Source organism: Sorex araneus, chromosome 9 (assembly GCF_027595985.1).
Source record: "Sorex araneus isolate mSorAra2 chromosome 9, mSorAra2.pri, whole genome shotgun sequence".
In the NCBI taxonomy this organism is placed as follows: Eukaryota; Metazoa; Chordata; class Mammalia; order Eulipotyphla; family Soricidae; genus Sorex; species Sorex araneus.
This window is the reverse complement of record NC_073310.1, coordinates 52,078,518-52,103,422: the sequence shown is the minus strand read 5'-3', so window position 1 is coordinate 52,103,422 and position 24,905 is coordinate 52,078,518. Positions and strand designations below refer to the sequence as shown.

The 24,905-nt window shown below is 43.3% G+C and overlaps 1 protein-coding gene across 1 annotated transcript in view; it reads left to right on the top strand.

Annotated features, from left to right (window-relative positions):
* Positions 1-17,631: 17,631 nt before the first annotated feature.
* JCAD (junctional cadherin 5 associated) overlaps positions 17,632-24,905 on the top strand; it is a 103,128-nt gene continuing 95,854 nt past the window's right edge. The window contains exon 1 of the mRNA XM_055146835.1: positions 17,632-17,779. The gene's annotated coding sequence lies outside the window, so the exon portion shown is untranslated. The remainder of the gene's footprint in view (positions 17,780-24,905) is intronic.

The window sequence follows — 24,905 nt, the reverse complement described above, 5'->3', positions numbered from 1 at the left end:
TAATCAGGTACCTGGCTCAGAGAGGGGCTCGGTAAATAATAATAGCATCTCCCAGAAAGGAAATACATTAACAAATACATAAACTGTCAATACAGCCTTTCAGTATCCAGGCTTCCTGGAGGTCTCTCAGTATCATGTCTGGGGTAGTTAATGACCCTGTGTGGATGTCATGACACAAGGAAGGAGCCACTCCTAGCTAAGATAGGCTGAGCCTTATCATGCCAAGCACAGTGACAAACATGTGTGTTTTCTCATATAACCTCCAAACCAATCCACAATTCCGGGATTATTCTTCCCGTTCTTTCAGATGAGAGAACAGCAGTTCAGAGAGGTTAAGTATCTTGGCTGAAGTCACACTTGTTAGCCTCAGCTATGTCTGACCAGCACAAGTTCTGTTTTAAAACATGCTCTTCCCTCTCTGTCCATGTGGCAGAATGTATGCTCAGGAGCTGTGGTCACATCCTGTCTCACCAATGAATATGATCCACACCTGGGCCTGTCAGAAGAAGGTTAATCAGAATGTTTCTCTGGGATTATAAGAGACTGGAATCTGGGGGTGCTGGACACTGTCCTTCTTTGAGGTACCCGTGTGGCCCACCATGCAGTGAACACGCCCAGGTCACGGAACTTGGAGTACCCTTCACCTGGGGTTCCTTGTTTTCTTAAAGGAGGCCTTGAACCTTGCATGTGTGGTGTGATCTGTGTGTGTGTGTGTGTGTGTGTGTGTGTGTCGGGGCAGGGGGGTCAATGAAGGATATGCAGTGCCATGTGTATATGCTATCTATGGGGCATGTGTTATGTATGAGTCTGTGGTATGATGTGTGTGCTGGGTATGGTATGCGACATGCGTGAGTCCACAGAGTGTTGTGGGTCTGTGTGGTCTGCACTTGTTTGTGTGAGTCTCTGGTGTCAGTGAGTGTGTGTGTAATGACTCTGTATGAGATCCTCTTCACTTTGGAAAGAAGCTTCTCCACTGAGGGCTGGACACAGCAGGCCCACCTGGCTTCAGCCCCTGGCACCTGTGCCTTTTGGATCTTAGCTCAGTCTCTTGGAGAGAAGGAAGAGTTTGCCCCAAGATGGGGTGATGCCAGGGGCAGGCATTCCTCGCTTCAGAGCCAAACAGCTTTTCCTGTGCTTCACAATAAAACGACCCTCCTTTTTCCTGGCCCCTGTGTTTACTCCTTTTTTGTTTTCCCTGAGTATCCAGGGACTTTAGCTGAGCTGTGTCCACTTCACTCTCTTTAGATCTGCCAGGCTCGGGAGTCCGGGCCTGAAGCCTGTCCTGTGTTTCCTGCTCCCAGACAGTGGGGTGGAATCTTTCATGCACACGAGCAGCTGAGCCTGCAGAGAAACTTGGACATGTTTTTTGCCCATTGCCCCCCTGGGGTTTCTAGATGAAACCGCCCCAGTCTGCCCGCTCTCAGCAGAGGCTTTTGTGAGCGGTTTATCCACAGAATGCAATTTCCACGTGGGAGGGCCCTACAAAAATAAACTCACAGCTAAAATATTGAGAGTTGAATTCTCTGGACTGCAGGACTCAGCATGTCCGCACTGCCTGCTAACTCATCACCAACTTGGGCCTGAGGTTTCACTCTGGTGACCTGAGCCTCTCTTCATCCCATACTGGATTGTCCTGGGGTTTTGTTCCAGGTCAAAAAGGCCAACTGTGAGCATCCTTGGAATAGATGCTCTGATGCCATACATGTTCTTCATGTCGTATTGTCCTGGTTCTTCTAAGCCGCATGCTTCCTGCCACTCCGGTCCAGAGGTTGACCTGTGGGTTGCCAGTGCCCTACTTGGCCACTACTGGAGCCTCTGTTAACAGCAAGGGGGTGTGTGGATAATGTGGCTCCATCCTGAAATGACTTGATAGGGATTTAGTCTGAGAGCCTGGTTGTTCAATCCACACCTGGAAGACCACAGTAGAGATCCCTTCTGTTCTGGCGTTAGAGATTGAACATTCTGTTCTCAACTTGCCTGGTGGGTGGTGGAGAGGCAAGACCTTTTAGGCCTTATTCTCCTCACCCCTTCTCCTCCATGTCTTTCTTTGCCTCCCCCATATCTTCATAGCTTGACATAAGAGTATCTTAAGCAAAAGCAAATGGCACACCCTTGACTGTTTTTGATAGAAACCATCAGGGAGATTGCTGTTGCTTATTTGTTTGTGTATTTGGGGGCTTGTATGGGGCCACTCTAGCAGTGCTTAGAGGCAACTCCTGACTCTGTGCTTTGAGATCACTCCCAGCAGTCCTCAGGAGATCATATGGTACCAGGAATCGAATTCAGACTTCCTGCATGCAAAGCAGATGTTCAACCCACTGTACTTATCTCTCTGCCCCCTCAAGCTGGTATTTAAAGAGGGGAAAGCACCAGCATGTAGTGACTTGAGAGGGAAGTATTTTTTACTGTCTGAGATTTTATGGCAGAGGGTCCCTTTGAAGACCTGGCACTATGGGATTCAGGGGATGCTATTACCAAAAGGCAGAGAGGAACTCAATGTAGCACATTTCTCCTTTTCATTTGCTTTCCTGCTTCTTCCCCATGACAGCTTCGGGACAGTCTTCCAGGCCAGCTCTATCAGTGTCCTTTCATTTAGTGCTACGTTTCACGTGGCTTCTGATCTTCATTGGTGTCCAATTGCCCTGTGTTTAGGGTCTGCCTGTGCATGTCCCTCACCAATCCAGCAGGAGGTGCTGACTGATGGGCACCTGCCTGGAGAGGAATTCCAGGGTCCTTTTCACCACCAGGAGACCCCCAGTTACAGGGTCTCTTGGTGTCATATCTGGGACGTTTAGCAATCACTGTGTGGAAGTTGCAATTCCAGGAACGAGTCCTCGCTGGTCTATTCTGAGCACTGAGCATGCTGAGCACAGCCCAAGCACCACCCGGCAATTCAGATTTTCAGATGAGGGGACAGAGGCTCAGAGAGGCTAAATAACTTGACTGAAGCCCCACAGCTAGATAACCCAAGCTAAATCTCACCAGCACCAGAGTACTCTGTTGCCTACGAGGATAACCCAGTCTGAAAGTTCAGTGTTTCTTGGCACTGCCTTTCATAGAACAGAGCCTCACCTTATCAGATGGGGATTCTTTGTTGGGGTTCTTTCTCGTGTCCCTAACTGGGCTTCAGCGTGCCCATGAATTCCACTCATCGCCCTGAATCTAGAAGCAAGATGCTGTGGGATGTGTGATGTTTTTGTTCATTAGTCTGTTTTTCTGAAAAATATACAATTTCTGGATTCTTGAAAGATTGATGCCCCTTGTCATGTCAAGAACCCTAACATTATGGTCACATCAGTTTACTACAATTTTCTGGCCCCCTAGAGGACTTTCTCCTGTTCCCAAAGCCCCAACTCCTTCTTTTCTTTTTTTTTTTTAAAGGGAAAAAAATCTTTATTTACTTATTAGGTGTTAAAAGTCTCAAGGACATTTAAAAATATTCTCATATTATCGCTTCTAGGCATTTTGGCTAGAATCAAGTGTAAAAATATTATCATATTGAATTGAATGGGAAGAATTGATATCCATGGGTCTACAACTTGTTGAAGTATCTTACATTTTTCTTCCTTTTTGGGTTACACTGGGCAATGCACAGGGGTCATTCCTGGATCTGCATTCAAGAATTACTCCTGGCAGTGCTCAGAGAACCATATGGGAAGCCGGGAATAGAACACAGGTTAGCCTCATGCAAGTCAAACACCATCCCCACTGGTCTATTGCTCCAGCCCCATGTCTGATTTTTTAATAGTAAGACTGTCAAAGAAAAGGTTTGAAGATGTTGGCAAAGAAAGGACTGCATTTTATCCAACAAGGACATGGTGGAGTAAAAGAAGTTGACATGTTAAAGTACTTTGCTATTTCCACCATGCAACTAATATCAAATGTTATAGTGAGTCCATTGGTTCTGGATATGAACTAAAAATGATAGTATATCTCTTTAGCTGCCTTACTCTTGTGCACTGCTGGCACATTGGAAATTGCTTCTCTATGTTCAGGAGAACCTGAATCCCATTTGCCATTTGAAATCTAGTAGCAATCTCGGAGTTTCTCAATGAAAGTGAACTTCTTGAAAAGATTTAACTTTGTAGTGAATTGAACTTTTTCCCTATTGCTGTGAATAATTCTTTTTTTAATTTAATTTAATTTAATTTTTTTTATTTTTTATAAATTTATTTATTTATTTTTCATTAGTGAATCACCGCGAGGGCACATTTACAGATTTATACACTTTTGTGCTTATGCTTCCCTCATACAAAGTTCGGGAACCCATCCCTTCACCAGTGTCCATTCTCCACCACCCGTAAACCCAGCATCCCTCCCACCCTTCCCAATCTCATCTCCCCCCACCCCACCCTGCCACTGTGGCAGGGCATTCCCTTCTGTTCTCTCTCTCTAATTAGCTGTTGTGGTTTGCAATAAAGGTGTTGAGTGGCCACTGTGCTCAGTCTCTAGCCCTCATTCAGCCCGCAACTCCCTTCCCCCACATGGCCTTCGACTACATTATAGTTGGTGATCCCTTCTCTGAGTTGCCCTTTCCCCAGAATGTGAGGCCAGCCTCCTAGCCATGGAGTCAACCTTCTGGTAGTTGTTTCTACAATTCTTGGATGTTAGTCTCCCACTCTGTTATTCTATATACCATAGATGAGTGCAATCTTTCTATGTCTGTCTCTCTCTTTCTGACTCATTTCACTCAGCATGAAACTTTTCATGCCGATCCACTTAAATACAAAATTCATGACCTCCTTTTTTCTGACAGCTGCATAGTATTCCATTGTATAGATGTACCAAAGTTTCCTCAACCAGTCATCCGTTCTAGGGCATTCGGGTTTTTTCCAGATTCTGGCTATTGTAAACAGTGCTGAGATGAACATACATGTGCAGATGTTGTTTCGATTATACTTTTTTGCCTCTCTGGGATATATTCCCAGCAGTGGTATTGCTGGGTCAAATGGGAGCTCAATATCTAATTTTTTGAGAATCGTCCATATTGTTTTCCAGAAGGGCTGAACCAGTCGGCATTCCCACCAGCAGTGTAGAAGGGTCCCTTTCTCCCCACATCCTCTCCAACAGCGGTTGCTTTTGTTCTTTTGGATGTGTGCTAGTCTCTGTGGTGTGAGGTGGTATCTCATGGTTGTTTTGATCTGCATCTCTCTGATGATTAGTGATGTAGAGCACTTTTTTATGTGCCTTTTGGCCATTTGTATTTCTTCCTTGGTAAAGTTTCTGTTCATTTCTTCGCCCCATTTTTTGATGGGGTTGGATGTTTTCTTCTTATAGAGTTCAACCAGTGCTTTATATACCATTGATATCAACCCCTTATCTGATGGGTATTGTGTAAATATCCTTTCCCATTCTGTGGATAGTCTTTGTATTCTGCTCACTGTATCTTTTGCGGTGCAGAAGCTTTTTAGTTTAATGTAGTACCATTTGTTGATCTCTGTTTTTACTAGATTGCTTAGTTCTGTGTCACCTTTGAAGATACCTTTATCTTCAATATCGTGGAGGGTTTCGCCGACCTTGTCTTCAATGTACCTTATGGTTTGTGGTCTAATGTTGAGGTCTTTAATCCATTTTGATCTGACTTTTGTGCATGGTGTCAGGTCAAGGTCTAAGCCCATTTTTTTGCATGTGGTTGTCCAGTTGTGCCAGCACCATTTGTTAAAGAGACTTTCCTTGCTCCACTTCACATCTCTTGCTCCCTTATCGAAGATTAGACGGTCATACATTTGGGGTTGTGTATAGGGATATTCCACCCTGTTCCATTGGTCTACGGCTCTGCCTTTGTTCCAGTACCATGCTGTTTTAATTGTTACTGCTTTGTAGTAAAGTTTGAGGTTGGGGAGGGTGATGCCTCCCATCGTCTTTTTCCCAAGAATTGTTTTAGCTATCCTTGGACGTTTGTTGTTCCATATGAATTTTAGGATTGCTTGATCCGTTTCTTTGAAGAATGCCATGGGTATCCTTATAGGGATCGTGTTGAATCTGTATAATGCTTTGGGGAATATTGCCATTTTGACAATATTGATTCTCCCTATCCATGAGCAAGGTATATGTTTCCATTTTCTCATGTCCTCTTTTATTTCATGGCCAACTCCTTCTTTTCATCCCATTCTGTTAGATCACTGAAAGTTGAGTTTAGTTCCTTTCACAGTAACACAAGTTGAATGAGCACCCAGGAAATAAACCCTCATTCTCAGAGGACTAGCTATCCTGCCCCACCACACGCATTCCTTTCAGTTATTTCAGAGGAACTGACTGGTTTGTTTCCATCTAAGAAATGATCTTAGCCTAAATTGCCTTAAATTATCTAGGGGTTGGGGGCTTGGGACCACAGCTTTCAGTGTTCAGGGAGGGGTTACTCCTGACTCTATGCTCAGGAATGATCCCTGGTGTTGCTCAGGAGATTGACCATATCTTGGGATCAAGCTGTGATCAGACACATGCAAGACAAGAGCCCTAAACCTTTATTACCTCTCTGTTGTCTAAATTATTTTTATAGAGTGAAGCCTGTGGAGGTAAGTGAATAAAGGGGACCTTGGTTCTTAACTGAATGTGGATCCTAAGTAAGGTAGGGGCACAGAAGCGAATTGTATCTCTGGGCACACAACTGTTGGCTGTTTGAGCATCAGAATGGTCCGAGAAAAACCATAAAAACTTTCCCCTGTTCCTTCTCCCTGCCCTGATGAGACCCCGAGTTGCCGCCCATGAATGGCACATCCTGCTCCTGAACAGCCATGATCTCAGAGACACACAAGCCAATCTCAGAACCCAGTGGCTTTTGGCAGAAATGCCTCTGGACTGTGCATTAAACTATGGCACTGTTCCATTCCCGGTGGGAAAAGGTGTTGTCCCTTCTGCCTTCCCCCCACATCCCCCCAGCAGTGCGGTGGCTGCCATCTCTCAGAACCTATTGGATAATCAGGTACCAGCCTGCAGTGATGAGACACATGGGGCCTCACTGGATGGGGGGTGGAACTGGCCTTTCTCCCTGCCCCAACAAGACCCTGAGTTGCCACCCATGAATGGCACATCCTGCTCCTGAACAGCCATGATCCCAGAGGCACACAAACCAATCTCGGAACGCAGTGGCTTTTGGCAGAAATCCCTCCAGACTTAGGTGGCCACATGACATCAGATGCTCTTCATAATCAGTAATAGAAAACAAATTATCTAATGATGCCTTTTCAGCAGGTCTGATTGTTGGGGGGAAATTCCATATAATAATGGTGGGTCTTTTGTTGGAATATTGAATGTAATCAAAGTAGACAGAGAGTAAAGTGGAAATCATCTGCCACACAGGTGGGGGGAGGGGTGGAATGGGGGGTATACTAGGGTTCTTGGTGGTAGAAAATGTGCCCTGGTGAAGGGATGAGTGTTTGATCATTGTATGATCAAAACTTAAACTTGAAATCTTTGTTCTCACGGTGATTCAATAAATAAAAATAAAAAAATAAAAAAACTGAAATATGGCCAAATTAAAAAAAAAAAAGCCTTCCCCTGTTGAGAACTTGTAATATCTTAAAGGTGCTTATGGCTAGAGGTAAGCACTTGATAGGGTTCAGCTCTGCTGCTGTTGCTACTGCAAAGATCACGTTCTTCTTTCTAGAAAATTCCAGTCTTTATGGCCAAATCTTTGAAGGTACAATACACCGATGTCCTCTTTCTTTCCCTTGCCAGAATTCTACTTTCCAGACAAAAGTTTGTTTCCCTTCACCTTTAAGGTGAGGAGAAGCAAAGAGAGCTTAATCGAGAAGAGCTCTGGCTTCCCACTTATCTGATCTGGAACAATCCTGAGAGAAAGAGAGAGAGAGAGAGAGAGAGAGAGACAGACAGACAGACACAGACAGACAGAAAGAGACAGAGACAGAGAGAGACAGAGAGAGAGAGGGAGAGAGAGAGAGAGAGAGAGAGAGTGTGTGTGTGTGTGTGTGTGTGTGTGTGTGGTGTGTGAGAGAGAGCTTTCCCTGTATGCAAATTAGCCTTCCTCTGCTTGAAATTAAAGCCATTTCCCCTCCTTGAAGCCACTTTAAGATAGAGAAGTGCTTTTCTCCTTAAAATAACTCTCCTGTATTTAAATGCTCTATTAAATGCCTCTTCTGGTTTTTCTTCCCCTGAAAAGAATTAGGCTCATTTAACTTTTCTCTAGGGCTCATTTTCGATTACCGACTTAAATTGCTCTTGTTCCTGCCTGCTTGTTTTCTGAACCACATTCATAAACCAAATCCACAACTAAAATGAATAAATTATGACAATTTTGATGCTCCAAAGGAGGGAGAGATGATTTCCTTCCTCTCACCTCTTCTTTTCCCGTTCAGGCTTAGCCTTGACCATATTTTCTTGGCTGTTGTTCAATAGAAGATCATAGTAGTACCCACACTGCAATCGAGGGCACTGCTTTTCTCTCTCTCTCTTTCCTACATCACTCAGTTTTTCATCCTGTCCTTTACCATTTGTGGGTTGATCTTAGGAGCTTTCCAAGGTGCCAGGCCCACCTCTAGATAACGACTCCTCCTTAATTCGAATGAGCAATAAGGTGAACTCTTTGGGGTGGAATATTCGACTCTATCTTTGTACTAATCCTTCTGCCTGGCTCAGAATAGATCTCTAAAAATGCATTGTTAGTGAAGTCTCCTAAAGAGCACTATGAGATGCTGGGTCTTGTTAAGACTAAGGCAGACCTTAAATTCCCTGCCAGGCGTCCTCTCTTGAACAGCCCTATGTGGTCCTAGCTGGGAATTGTGTCTATAGAAGTGACTTTTCTCAAGCAGTGTGGTTTTCTGCATGGAAATGTAGTTTTGAGATTCTTACCCCAAGTGCTAATTTATCTTCCAATTGGAAACTCTCAAGATACATTTTAAAAGCTGTTCAAAGGGAAAAGTTGACATGCTTGGGGCCAAGATGCCATTCTAATGAGCACTGTGGAGAGATAGGATGTGAAGACTTGAGCCGTTGTGAAATCAAACCAACAATTACAATGGTCTTGTAGCTACAACTTCGTTAGGAATTATTGATTCAAGTCACACTTTCCACTAAATTGCGGTGAGTTGAGTTCTTCAAAGAGACTCACATAAGACTGTTGACTATCCCTGTCAGATTTATTTCCATCTACTCCAATCCGTGTCCCTGCCACGCCAAACAGCGGGCCCTATTCCTGTCTTTACTCTCATTTCTAAACTCACTATTTAGCTTCATTTCTGCAGCTTTGCTAATGCTGTTTCTATTTTCAGGAATTCCCTGGTCCTCCATTGATCTGTCAGCAGTAAGCCCATCCTGAGCCGCCTTTTCTCACTGTCATTATTTTTTTGTTGTTGTTCATATGTGCAAGTTCTGTCTTTCCAAGTCCAGCTCTTTATCAGTCCTTAGTTCCAAGCAGAATATGATGCTGAAGAAAGAGTTAAGACCGGTGACTCCAAAACTCAATTTCCAGACTAATTTTTTTAAATAAAAAATCCACTGAAATTAAAAAAAAAAACAGAAACAAGCTCCTAGAATTTGCTTTTTTAAAAAATCGAAAAAGCTGCAAGAGTTGTGTCTGATGATTAAGTTTGAGAATTTCTGTGATGTGAGAATTTGTGTTCCATAATTTTTTAGCTATTTTGATGGTAGAACTGCTAAAACTGTGTCCCATAAAACCACAAAAACTTTCTTGCTCTCAGGTGCTCTGGGAGTTCTTACCTTTAGAGTTTGTAGGCTGCCGTGGTATTGTATATGTCCAATATTGACTCTTTATTCCCTGGAGATATTTATGTACTTACTTTCATATCCTGAGTCAGATCCACTTTCAAACTTAAATACCACTGCTCTTACCAGTTAATCAATTTTGCATGGGAGATAAACAAGGCTTTGCTTGGCAACTAACATTTTCCATCCTTCCTGCTTTGAAAGATGGCTCTTCCTTGGCCAACATGAAGAATAAACTCTGTTCCTCTTAGTGCTCAGTAATAGATTTGTTGGGCCCAGGGATGTGATTAGAGCATATGTGTGATGCCCAGCACAGCTGCCGTGGTTCCTGATGCCACAAGTGTGCAACCCCTGACAAGCATTGCAACAACTGTGCACATCCTGGGCATTGACATAATGACAACAAAGGGAAGGGCAGAAACAACAAAATTCTCTTGTTTAATAAAAGGAATAAAGGGACTGGAGAGATAGTTCAGGGGTTAGGGCGCTTGTTTTGCATGCAGCTGACCTAATTTCAATCTCTGGCACTGTGTATGGTTTTCAGATTACTGCCAGAAGTGAACCCACAGCAAAGAGCTAAGAGTATTCATTGAGCACCACTGGAAGTGGCTCAAACTCTTCTTGCCCCCCAAATAATAGATTTTTTCATGATGTTTGTGTTCTGAAAACGGGTAACCATTGTCATTTAATGCATTCCTTATACATTCTAGGTTGTGACTATATGTTATGTTGGATCAGACATTCCTTTGTTTAGAGTAAAATCAAGAGTAAATTCAGACTCCAATCTACACTCAGTGCCAGTGTTGCTACAAGTCTGCCTGTTGCCTTACTAATCTATAGCTGAGACTATCTCATCTTCCTCTTAATCTTCATCTTAGTCTTGAGTATGATTGAATATATCCACATAACAAAATTTTATTTGTTTGAAGGCATCATATTTTTCCCTGTGTATTATCCACTTACTCTAAATTACTTGAGTGACATAGTATTAATATGAAATATCACTGTCACTATATCACTCTCATACAGTTGTTCACCAATTTACTCAAGTGAGCACCAGTAACATCTCCATTTGTCCCAGCCCTTAGATTTTAGCAGCCTCTCCTTACTTGTTTTTCCCAATGATTGGAGGCTCTTTAGAGGGTCAGGGGAATGAGACCTATTATTGTTACTGTATTTGGCATATCAAATGTGCTACAGGGAGCTTGCCAGGCTCTTCTAATTAATATGAAGTAAAACTCTTTATTGGTAGTCTGTGTTAGATAGTATAGTAAGTGGGTTCAAGAATTTCAAAAATTAACAGGGTAAGAACTATATTTTAGACAGGACCATATTTTTATGGGAGTTACAAAATGCCATTCAAAAAATAAAGCACTTTACAAAGCAAATAGTAGATATGAAATACTAAATGAGTGTCATAGGCACTAACTATTCTTAGGTGTTAGAGGAAGACTTTTCACAAAGAATTTAAAGACTTCCTGGGAAACATATCAAAACCCAATTCTGACCCATAGCAAGCAGTCAATCAATATCTTCTGAATGAATAAATTATTAGTTGATTGAGAGATAAGAACCATGCCTTACAATATAGGTAGAAAATACCCAAAGGAAAAATTGCACTCATGCACATGACTTTTTTACCTATAAAGTATGACCCTTTTTATTTGGCTTTAATCTGAGCAAGGAATAGAAAATAAATAACTCCCTGTTAAGGTCAGCACTGTAGTACTGTTGTCCCATTGTTCATCTGTTTGCTTGAGTGGGCACCAGTAACGTCTCCATTGTGAAACTTATTGCTACTGTTTTGGGCATATCAAATACACCACAGGTAGCTTGCCAGGCTCTGCCACGCAGGCGGGATACTCTCAGTAGCTTGCCAGGCTCTCCGGCAGGAACAGAGGAATTGAACTCGGGTCGGCCAAATGCAAGGCAAATGCCCTACCTGCCGTGCTATCGCTCCAGACCCTGTTAAGGTTAATCTAAACTAAAGGATTACCATCTGTGTATTATCAACGGTAATCCTTTAGTGACCAAGAACTAAATAGCAATTACTTATTTCCCCCCATATTTAGATTAAATGCTCTCTGTGTGCTTTCATCAACTCACACTAAATGGGAGGCAAGAAAAAGGCTAGTAAGTCTGAGCTGTCCATCAGACAATGACCAGATAAAGGGCCATTGTCTGAGTTGTATAACATAACTCCCTGATTTATTTAGTGAGCAACCTGATTTATATCCCAGCTTTTCCAAAAGCAGATTTGAAGTCCACTTACAAGACAGAGTATAGTAAGTAAGGCGTATGAAGAAAGTGATAAATGGGACAAAGAAAAATGAAAAGAAACTAGACAGACTCTTCTTACGGCTGGGACTAAAAAGAAAGCAGACCAGTTTTCTAGGATAGGAATTAAATAAGGTTATGGGAGAAGGAAGAAGAAACTTTTCTCTCAGATTTTCTTTAATTTTGGTGGAAATATTTTCATGGGGTTGTATCAAATCCAATCCTAAACCTTTAGTAAATCACTTATCTTCCTACTCTTTACAATGAGTGAAACTCTCACTAGCATAGAGTTCTATCACTATCACTATCACTATCACTATCACTATCACTATCACTATCACTATCACTATCATCCTGTTGATCATCAATTTGCTAGAGCAGGCCCAGTAATGTCTCCATTTGTCCTACCCCTGAGATTTTAGCAGCCTTTTTTTTTTATATGGCTAATTGACATAGAGTTAGCCAGTGTTTTATGTATGAGGTACTCTTCTGAAAGACACACACACACACACACACACACACACACACACACACACACTCCTACGAGCAACCCTTTCTGTGTGCAGCCCAAGGCACCTGGGGTTGTGTAGCAGTAGTTCTTCTCCAGTCTGGAAGCCAACCTGCAGAGTGAACAGGAAGCCTGCCCAGGGGTGGATAAAAACATTCCACTTCAGAGACAACCATTATCTAGAGGGGCAAAGGCTCAGGACTATTTCCTGTTGGAGCAGTTCAAAAAGACACAACAGGAGGGGTTGAGGCTGAACAAGGGAAGAACCATCTCTGATTCTGATTGGCCAGCATCTTAGTTGCTGAGAAGCCGCCTTAGTCCAGATACCAATGTGCTGGACTTGAAGCCAAAGAAGATATTCCCAGACCTGCTCAGCTGCCATTGCCAGCTAAGTCCATTGGAGCAGATCTCTTCATGTCTTAGTTCCCATTTGTCTATCTGGAAAGAGTGTTCTCTACCGTCTGCAACACAGATTCCCTAGGACTGGATGTAACATTGTACACAAAGTGTGAAAATGAAAGCTCCAATATATATTCAACCCCAGTCCAGTTTATTTGCATTTTTTTCTGTCCCATTCTTCACTCTCTATATCTCAATTATTATCTTCTATCTTGTACATTGACTTCGAATCCGTTTTTTGAGAGGCTAGAATATAAATGAGCTGATTCCAAAATAAAATTCTATGTATTTTTGATTTGACTGAAGTTCAAAATCCTATGTATTTTTGATTTGGCTGAGTCACATAAATTTTTATCACTTGGTTCCTCTGTATTTCTGATTCTATTTTTCTTAATATTCTTTGCTATATCATTCACCATACAATATGCCCTAAATTCTGTTAGTTCAGCTTTTTCTTAGCCCTGCCTTTGCTCATGTCACTATTTAGTTGTGTTTTGTTTGCTTTTATTTCGGGCGGGGGGGAGCACACCAGGCAGTTCTCAGGGCTTACTCCTGGATCTGCTGGGGGGGCATATAGGATGCCAGGGGTCAAACCCAGATTGGTGGAAGGCAAATGCCCTACCTGCTGTACTATTGCTCTGGCCCCCACTGCTCAGTCATACATGACTTTAGACAGAAAAGAAAGGAAAGAGAATGGAAAGGAAGGGAAAGGAAGGGAAGGAGAGAGAAGGCAAGAACACTGTTGCAAAAACACTAATTTTTTTAAAAGGTAATTTTACTTTTAAAAGTCCATCTACATCTGGCATCACCTTAACATATCAGTTCATTCTCCCATATCCAGCCTAGTTTGTTATGTGGATTTGTGACTCTAAATAGACTGTGACTACAGGCCAGATCCAATACCTTGTTTGGTTCCTTCTGTGAAACATGGCTACTAAGTAGTTAGTTAGCAAGATACTACTTCACAGTCATAATTGTTCTTGTGAATGGTATCAATTTAGTCCTTGGAATAGACCATGTCATAATAAAAATCCTAAATTCATTACCACTGGACATTTAAGTTTACTTTAATAAAAATGTCATGATTTATGACTTGCGTATCTAACCTCTCCTCATCCTTTCATATTAGAGAAGAAAGTGTTTATAAAAATTTTCCAAAAACACAGGCAAATTTTTCCAAAATCTCAATTCCCCACTGGCTAAGCGTTTAACCGCTTCACTGACCCATCCCTGCTTTATCTCACTTTATCCTCATGGGATCCCTTGGTCAGTGAAACAAGACTCTGGTTGCTGTTTCTAATCACGACTTTTTCCATCTAGGAGTCTCTTTGAACGCTGTTGTTTTTGAAAAGGCCAGAAGAATTACATCAATGGCCCAATAACACCCGTCTCCTGGTTGTTAGCTTTGCAGGAGTCATCTCGTTCAAAGCAAGACGAAGGATTCTCTTTACCAAGGCATGTCCCCTCTCCAGTCCATGGGGGGTAGGTGGGTGGTGGGATGTTTTTGGAACTGAAGTCAAAGCCATGTGTGGAGTGGCATCCCTTGGACAGTAGGACAATGAGAAATGCTTAAAGCTTTAGAAACAGGGGCTGTTTCATTGACTTTTTTGTGATACTGCTGATAGCCAAATTTGGAAGGCAAATGGAGATGGCCAAGAGACTGAGAAATGTGTAATAGCAGAAAGACACTGCCACCCCAGGCTAAAAGACAGAGCCGGAGTCACCAGGTAGAAGCTTGGCCTAGAGCCTGGCAGAGTGGAAGGTACTAAGGAAGATTGGAATCTCGTTGGAGGTGCCCCCCTCCCCCCAGGCAGGGAGAAGTGGAAGGAAGGCTATGCCTTGGTTTTTCTTCCTGTCCTCCAGTTTCCTTCACTGCCTCTCTCTGTTAGAAGCTGCTGGAACTGGTAGTACAGTAACCTGGGACATAAGAAGAGTGGAGACAAATATCTCTGCAAACCTCTCCCCTCACACCCTGCACCCGCACCCACCCCCCACCCCCAGTTCATCATTTTTTTTTACCAACCACAAACCACAAAGAGGAAGGGTGAGGAAAACAACAAGCAAGTCAAGAATCAAAACAAAATCACAGCAATAGTCATTCAAAATAGCACCAAGGTGGGCCAGAGTGATAGTATAGCGGGTAAGGCACTTGCTTTACATATATAGTTAACCTAAGTTGAATCCTGGGCCCTATATATGGTTCCTTAAGCCCCTGCCAGGAGTATTCCTGAGGCTAGAGCCAGGAGTAAGCCCTGAGCACTGCCAGATGTGGCCCCCAAACCAAAACAAAAACCAAACCACACGCACACACACAAACACATGTACACACACACACAGCAACACCTAGGTGAGAGAGAATATCCTTGGGAAGAGTTGGCCAGAAGGCAAACGGGACCAAACAGCTTGATCTTAAGAACCCAGATTAGTCCTACAGCTCTGAATTCCTGGTGGCAAATAGTGGTCCCTCTTTCTAGAGTGAGCCATTGAAGGAATTACTGAAGGCTCTAGGAAAGTCACAGATTCACTGGGAGATCAAGGTCAGTGGTGGAAACTGCACAGCTTGGGATGCAATACCAGTTAGAGAAGCCAGCTGTTAGTTCTACACTGACGGTGAGTTCTACACAGTTCTACACTGAGTTGGGGCAGACTCCTGGACTCACAGGTACTAGGACCACTGCTCCTCCCTGGGGCTGCCCCAGGGGCCTGAGGTTTCCTTGCTCAGGAGCACAAGTCTATGAAATAATTCCACCCAGTGCTCTGGTCCTCTGCCCTTCTGGTTTTACTGAGTTGAAGGCATCTGACTGCCTACCAGTAGTCACACACACACACACACCCTATTGGGAAAAGACCACTGCCATGATGAACTGAATCCCATGCTTTAGTCCTAACTCCAATGTGACAATACATGAAGGAAGGGCATTTGGAAAGTAAATGCAGGTAAATAGGTGCATAGGAGTAAAGCCTTAATTTGATGGGATTGGTAACCTTATTATAATCAGGAGATTTTAAATGGTGCTATTTCTATGACATCTTTTTAAAAAAATCAAACAATGCAAAAGAACAGTCACAAAAATCTCTGCCTACAATCTCTGCCTTCGATACTCTACTCTGATGTTCTTACAAAAGCAGCCATAGAGAATGACTGAATGAGTGTGACTGCATTTCAAAAAACTTTATTCACAAAGCAAGCAGAGGTTTGGATTTGACCCAAGGGCCATAGTTTGCCTTCTCTGAGCATCAAGTGTTGAAAATATGGCTACTCTTTACCCCCATTTTGTGACTTTGTGTGTGTGTAGGGAAGACTAGGGGTCGGGGCAGTGTCTGGGGGCAGGCCTGGGAGAATCAGGAAGGAAATCAAGGTACAGGTCTGTGCAGTCCCTGGTGACTGCAGGCAGGTGAGGGCCATGTCAGAGGGCGGGTCCAACTGGGCTTCAGCTGAGAGAGTCCTGGCTGTGCCTGCTGTCCAGCGGGACCAGCAGCTGCTGGGCAGGAGTTCTGTCTTGTCCCTGCAGTGACTGTGCACAGGATAATTTATAATTTGGTGTAAACGTACCTCGAGCTCCTTGGAGATGAAAGACTCTCTATAAAACTGAGTTATGAGCCTGCTTAATAGGAGCACTGCTGAGCTTTCCAAAAGTGGAGTGAAAGCCCTTTGGCGTCTGGGAAGGGCTGGCTGTAAAAGGACCGTAGGCCACTTCAGCGGCTCTAGGTTTTGCTGCGAATTCACTGTGATAAATCATTCTCCTCCTCCCAGTCGGTCTAACAGGGTGTTTGTAATACTTGCCAAGTGGTCCTTGCCGAAGCTACATCTCAGCTTCTTAAGGACCACTTGGCAAGTATTACAAGTATTCAGAAGCAGAGTATTCAAAAGCAGAGATGTTGTTCGGGAAGTGAGAAACACACAACACACACACATACACACAGCCTCATAGTCACACACTACACTCACACAGACTCACACTTGCATCCCCACCCTTGCTCGCACGGACACATTTTCACACATGTGCACACTTGAGGCATTAACTCCCCCGACACTCACTCACACTGAGACCCTCAGACCCTCACACATTCACATGCATTTGTCCTCACCCCCCACAGCTGCACACTCATTCATACTGATTCACTTTCCCCACTCACTCGTTCACATGGATTCATGAACTCAGTCACACTCACATGCTCAAACCCTCAGTCGTTCATACCAACACACACTCACCACTTGCTGTTACGCCCCTTCCCACACTGACGGTCACCCCTTCATGCACTGTCACACCTATACTCGCACACACATGATCTCACACTCACACAGGACAAATTCCGGATGAGCTACTACTCCCTTTCTCTGGCATTTTCTATAGATTTTCACTACTGGGTTTTGTTTTTTACACAAAAAGTTGGACTACTGGCTCTATTCCTGCTCCGAATATTCTCTGTTTTCAGTCCTGGGCAAATCCCTAACATAGCAGAACAAAGTCCCCCACAAATGTAACTGCTCCTGCCTGAACGGGGATCCCAGAGGTCAGCTCTGGGCGTGTTTGCTTCAGATGGGATGAAGATTTTTTAGAAAACACTGCAAGTGTCTTATCTTACTCCTTCGGAATTTTCCATAGAGATTGACCTCTGGTTTAGGAAAAGTTGGTTTGAGGGCTCTGCACACGTACCCAAACTTTTGCACTAGATCTGAGAGCTCGCTTCATTGAGGTGCAGGGTGCTTCTGCTTGCCAGCCTACCTCATTTCCATCTCTCCTCCCTGGTGACTGGAAAGCTGTGGTTAAAATAACACAGACTCTGCAGAGCTCCAATTTAGCACTGCTCTCGGAGAAGATTTGGGATTTCGGGAGCCCACAGAAGATGTGTCTGTGTTGCTTTTCCATATTTCGTTTTAGATTTTCCTGACGAAATCAGGAATCTCCTCAGGTAAAACATTTTCTTTTCTCTTTCATTGTTTGGTGGAAAAGATGATTAAGACAGTTGTGTCAGCCTGGGGAAGAGCCAGCTGCTTTCTTCCTCTTTACCTCCAATGAGCTTCTGTCTGTTTCTCTGAGAGGGACTGAGCGTGAAGCAAGAACCCGAGAGAGCTGCAGGCTGGTTCTGTATGTGGAGAGAGGGCTGCTGTTGGCTGAACGGACAGACTCCGGGGCACCCATGTGACACAGCTGGCTGTGCAGGTCATGTCCATAGTTGGCTTGGTCTCATCTCGCCAGAAGAGTGGGTTGGAGGTAGCTCATGTGTCCACTCACACAGGAACCATTCCTGGTTTTATCTTGTATCATGTATACTTATTGAATTAAAGGGATGAACTGAATCTCTTTACATTGTTACATTCTCTTCAAGTAGTTGGTTGCCACTATCTGTATATGTCTCCATGAATCTATGTGTCGATTTATCTACCTATACATCTAAATACTTACCTATCTCTTTCTCTCCTCTATCCATTTATCTTTACTTACCCATTTACCTACTTACTACTAATCTCCTTATTATCTATATTTATTTATCATATATCCACCTGTCATCTCTCTCTCTACCTGTCATTGGTCTCTACCCACTTGCCTATCTCTCTCTCTTTATCTGTCATTATCTCCCTGTCATCTATCACACATCTCTCCTACATTTTCAAAAATACAGCTTTACAACATGGTCTGGTACTTTTAATTATGATTCTCTCCATTAATTGAACTCCAAGGACTTTATGTCTTTATTTTAAAATTTGTTGAAATTTTCTTTGAATGCCAATAACTACAGTCTCTCAAAATAACAGTTCATTTCTGAGGGGTCATTTATTTTTTAAACACTTGCCATCATCCTCACCAGCTTTTCTTCTTCCTTTCTTTTTTGTTTTTGGGCCACATCCAGTAGTGTTCAGGGATTACTCCTGACTCCGAACCCAGGAATAACTCCTGGTGGTTCTCTGGGGACCATATGGGATTCTGGGGATTGAATTCAGATTGTCTGTGTGCAATGCAAGCACCTACCCCTATACTATCTCTCTGTCTCTTTTTCTCTCTCCCTCCCTCCTTTCCTTCCTTCCTTCCTTCCTTCCTTCCTTCCTTCCTTCCTTCCTTCCTTCCTTCCTTCCTTCCTTCCTTCCTTCCTTCTTTCCTTCCTTCCTTCTTCTCTCCCTTCCTTCCTTCCTTCCTTCCTTCCTTCCTTCCTTCCTTCCTTCCTTCCTTCCTTCCTTCCTTCCTTCCTTCCTTCCTTCCTTCCTTCCTCCCTTCCTCCCTCCCTCCCTCCCTCCCTCACTTCCTTCCTCTTTTTTCTTTCTTTTATGTTTTTTCTTGCTTTTGTCTCTTTCTTTCCTTTTGACCATTGAGTAAATACTCAGTAATGATTGAAACATTCTCTGTACTCTATATTCAAATAGTCACTAGGGTTTGGAAAAGCTCTGTCATCATTGGCATTCATCATCAATTTTGATTTCTACTTACATTCATGAAATATTAGTTAGTACAAAATGAAGTGCTCAATCCCAAGCTTTGGATTTTGTTCTCACAAAGCCTCTGTGTATCAGGGCAAAGCTAGGCACCTTTCACCTTTCAGTCTTCTCACTGAATTTTCTCAACTGCGCTCAGTGATAGATGGGGAAATATAAATTAGAGAGCGGTTGATGAATGGAGCTTCTGCTCCTATCCTTGGTCCGAGCCAGAGAGGGTGTGAGGGAAATGTGTTCCCTGGAATGAGACCTGAAGTGTGTCCAGCATCCACGTGGCCCTAAGGAGCAGTTCTGTGGGTAGAGGTCTAGGCAGAAGGGGCTGTCTGTCTAGACAACCAGGCAAGACCTGAAGGGAGGTGCTGGGGGGGGAGGGGAAGGTGAGGAGGTGGACGCAGAGGAAACTTCTGTGACCTCTGGACAAGAATAAAATGAGGAAGGTGGACTCAGACCAGAGACTTCCTCTCTGGGCTGGCTATCCTCAATCATGTCAAGGCTGCAATCCTCCTGTCTCAGGTCTCTATCCAAAGATATCCTTATCAGAGAGGCTTCCCTATCCATCCTAGCCAAGGGGCATCTGTGACCACCCCCATTCGCATGTTTTATTGTGGTCATACACAGGTAACACAAAATTTACCTTTTAATTATTAATTTTTTTAAATATTTTTACTCTTTGGGTCACACCTGGTGATGCTCAGGGGTTATTCCTGGTTCTGCATTCAGAAATTACTCCTGGCAGTGCTCAACATGACCATATGGGATGCCAGCAATCCAACTCAGGTTGGCCGCATGCAAGGCAAATGCCCTATCCCTGTACTGTCACTTTGGCCCCACTTCTAATTATTTTTAAAGGTACAGTTTAGTATTTCTCCCTTGTGTTTGTTTGTGTGTGTGTGTGTGTGTGTGTGTCTCCAAATCAGTACTCAAGAGGCCCTGGGAACTGTCCTAGAGATACTGGACAATCAAGCTACCATTTCAAAGCAAGGGCCCAAAGATGCAATGCTGCTCTTGCCCGGTAGTACTGGGGATTACCTGGGTCCAGCCCAGTAGTGCTTATGGGTTCCAGGGCTATGGTTCATAATACTCAGAAATCCATGTGGTGCTAGGGACCAAACCTGGGTTGAGTGTGTGTTAAGCATGCACTCTAATTACACCACTATCATCTGGTCCCAGTGGCATTTAGCATATCTGCATCTCCACAATCTAATTCTAGAATATGTATTTTAATCATTCCCAAAGGATAAACCTTGAAAAACCCTGTACCAATGAACTAGTTCTACTGTATTTTCCAGCCTCTGGGAAAACACTAGTATGCTTTTTCTCCTGATGGATTTGTCTGGACATTTTCTTAAATTAAATCTTACTGTGAGGCCTCTTACAGTAAGGCTTCTTCCACTGAGCATAATCTTAAAGCTTCAATCAGGGAGCATCTGGAACCATTACTCACCCTTTTTATGGCTGACTGATATTCCATGGTCTCTATGGATCTCATTTTATTTATTCTTCTATCCTGTCATGAACATTGAACTCTTCTCACCTTCCAATGATTATGAATAATGCTGTTATGAACATTCATGTACAAATTTCAGTTTGAACACACGTTTTCAATTCTCTGGGGTGCCTACGTAGGAGTGGAATTGCTGGTTCATATGGTAAGTCTATGTTTAACTTTTTGAGAAGCTGCCAGACTGTTTCCACAGCAGCTGTACCATTTTGCATTCCCATCAGCAACATGTGAGAGTTTCCATTTTTCCACAGCCTCGCCAACATTTGTTATTTTCTATTATAGCTATCCTGGTGGGTGTGAAGTGGTATGTCATTGTGGTTTGGATTTGCATTTCCCTGATGACACAGAGCATTTTTTCCATGTGTGGGTTGTCCATTCTTCCCATTCACTTTCTATTCACTTTATCTAAATTTATTTTTCTCTATACACAAGTTCCATGATTCATCACTGCCAATCCCATCATATCTCCTTTTTATGGATGGTCTCTTTCCTCATGTGCCTAATACCATGGCGACAAGGACCCGGTTTTGTTCACTATTATATTTCAGAGCTGAGGACAGTGTTGGTATTGTAAGAACTCCATTTGAAGACTGGATGAAGATTAAATCATGGTTAACCCTGTAGCTCTGGGCCCAAGTCCTCCTCTTCTTGCTAGTGGTCAAGTGAGATGACACTCTGAGGAAAATCCACAGCCAGTCCCTTAATTCCCTACCCCCTCAGCCCTACCACACACCAAGTGCAGAGAAAGATAATCAAATGGGAAGGTAATGAGAGCTGGAGCTAAGGCAGCTGTAAGGAATGTAGAGTGGGAGGAATAGATATGAGGGAGATATTTAAGGAAAAATCAATAGACAAGGTGACTGACTAGCTGAGGTGCCAATCAAAGTAACCTCATATTTTAAACTTAGAAGAATGGGGAAATGGTGACACCATTAACTATAAAAGGAAGTGTGGAGACAGTCTGTTTGGGAGTAGGGGGAAGGAGAAACTTGTTCTATGCTGGGTTTGAGAAGACAACAGATGATCTGAGCAGGCACGCACAGGTGTGGAGGCGAATACAGACGGCCAGCTCTCCAGCTCAAGGGGCAGAGCTGGATGTGAGGAGCCCAGAATGGAGGTCTTGCTTTGGAAAGGAAAATGAAGCATTTCACAGAAATCAGTGAAATTCTAATGAGAGAAGGGAAAAGTCAGGGGGAGAAGGAGACCACACACAGAAATGAGTGTGGTAAGGGGTTGAGGGCTTGGGTGGAAGAGAACGGTTGTGTGCAGGAAGGAGCGGAGACTGGAAAGCCACACAAGAGGAGGTGAGAGAGAACTAGGGAGGGAAGGAAAGAAAGAAGAGGGGAGTTAAGAAGAGGATAAACAGCAAGGGTTGATGATCAGGGAATGAGTATACCTGCCCCAAACCTGAAAGAGAGCAAGAGAGAATGAAGGAAGGCTGAAATACGATTCTGTGACAAAGTTATTGATTACTTAGGGTGAAAAACTGGGGGAGATCATTTGTTGACTGAAATCTACAGTAGACTGAAATCTTGGGTGAGAGTACAGTTGGCCAGTTGTTCAAACAGGAACTGAATGCAAGGATGATGATGTTGTACCTTCTTGTGTGAGCCTTACGCTTGAGGGGATAATACTGTTCCATGCCCAGAGTCTTTCTCTCTTATAAAATGTTTGTCTCTGAAATGCAATGTGGATATTTACCATCTCCATTTCTTAACCTGATGGTAGAGAAAACGTCAGGGTAAGATGTACAGAAAACTAAGTACACAGGTGTCCGACACCTGATGACAATCAGTCTCTTCCTGCTCACTCTTCTCACAAGATTAGACTGGGGATGTATTTCTGGAACATAATCTCCTGACTGAGGTGTCTTAGGACAAGAAGGGCAAACCACCACGGGATGCATATTTTATAAATGAAAAGTTCAAAGAACTTCTTTTTTTTTTTAAGTCAGGAAGCTTTCTCTTATGTAGTTAGGAAGCAGCTAGGAATTTCACCTTCTTTCTGAAATGATGGGCTTTCAGGATTGACTGCCTAGGAATGCTTTTGAAGTTGATTATAAATTTATTTCTATACTTCTTGTGGAGGCTCACTGAAAGCCCACTTACCGCAAAGTGACTCAGACCTTACCCCTAGTCTCTAGCCTTAATAAAGTCAAGACAATAATGGGGTAAAGAGGGAATCCTAAAACAGGAGGAGGGCATAGCCCTAGGTGCCTTGGGTAGCAGATGTAGGGGTAGGGGCCCCTGTGTGTGGCTGTGGACTCCTTACAATGAGGCTAGTGGCGACCACCAAGGCAAGTCCAGGAAGGAGGATAATAACTGAGAAGTTGGGTGGGAGAATGGACACCTTGCACAGAATGCAGACTCCAAGGTGTATGACTCATTGTGTATTCCTCCAGATGAACTTTTGGTGCTACTGCTGGCTTCCCAGTGACAAAATCCGGTCATGCTGATATTTGGCTTTTCACAAGGCATGTCACCTTGCTCTGAGATCACAACTGATGCCCATATTCTCGTCAATAATAATGGTTTTATTGCTCCAGAATAGAATAACTGGCTGGGATCTTACTGCCATGGATGTTTTGTTCTAAAGGGAGTGTTGTGTTGCTTCCTAGATGTTGCCACAAAGAAATGACTAGAAAAGGTTAGTATAGTTAGATTAATAAAAAGACTAAACTGTTTCAGAATATAGAATATAAAATCACAATTCTGAATGTTGGTACTTAAATTGTAAAATCAGCTTTTGATCTTCTCTACTTATCAAAAGCTGTTATGTCCACCAGTGTCAAAACTAATTTGCAATAGCAGATAGTAAAATTATAACAACCTCACTGGCATTAGTTTTGGAAAGAATGATGTGGATTATTTTATAATATAGTTGCCTTCCTGATTCTTAACTTTATTTTATCAGTATTAAAGTGGTATTATTTCAACACATGCAAACTGATATTGAAGTATTGCACTGAAAAATTGGCTGAAGGAGCTGCTCCTCAGGACTTAAGTGTCACCCAAAGTGCAAGTTTGGTAACAAGCATGTCCAACTTAGCTTTTGTCTTCTTAGCCTTTATCAACACTAGGCACAGTGCAGGTATTGGGGAAGGGGTGTCTAAAAATCATTTCACCTCCCTCTTGTATGACCCCCTCAACAAAACCATTGCCAACATGGTATTAATAATGCAAGCAAATCAGCCCTCTTACCCCCCACCTCCAGATAAGAGGGTTTGAGGGGCAAGGGGGAAACTGACCTGGCTGACTCTCCCATCTCCTCTCTCCTGAATGTTAAGTTGTCTAAGCTTCAGTTTCCTGACCTATAAAATTCAAATAATGAAAGCTTCTAGCCCACAGGAATGTGGTGACAATTAGGGAGATAATGTGTGTGAAGCTCTTAGCACCTTCAATCCCTGTTAGCGATGATTATCACAGGTAACTTGCGAACAACAGAACTGAGCTGTTGCATTCTTCAGTCTCTGTTCTCTCTCCTGCTAGTTTTAGCATGAAGCACGGTTCTAATGAAGGGATTCCTCTATTTGAAACCTGAGATTGGATGGGGATGTGACTCAGTGGGAGGGCACATAGCTCACATGTGTGAGGCCCTTGTTTGGTCACCCACACAGCAGAAGCAAAACAAACTGCATGTGACTTAATCCAGTTCAGACCCCTTTTGCATGATATGCATTGTTCTTCTTGGAAGTCTTCCTGCTCCTGTCCCACCTATAATGTTCTCTGGTCTTGTAAGCCCTGTACCTAGAAATCTCTTTCCTGGGACTGGAGCGATAGCACAGCGAGTAGGGGGCATTTGCCTTGCACTCTGCCAACCCAGGTTTGAATCCCAGTCATCCCATATGGTTCCCTGAGCACCGCCAGGAAACATTCATGAGTGCAGAGCCAGGAGTAACCCCTGTGCATCGCCGGGTGTGACCCAAAAAGAAAAAAAATCCCTTTCCTATTCCTGTGTGAGTTCTCTATTGCAAGACCTCTATGAATTAGCTTCTGATTCCTTCATTTCTAGAGCCTTAGCCCTCCTCCACTCCCATAGATTATTTGAGTTAGAGTTCATTTCCTTTGGTGTGTTTACTTGCTTTGTGCTGTCTACCTCACCATTCT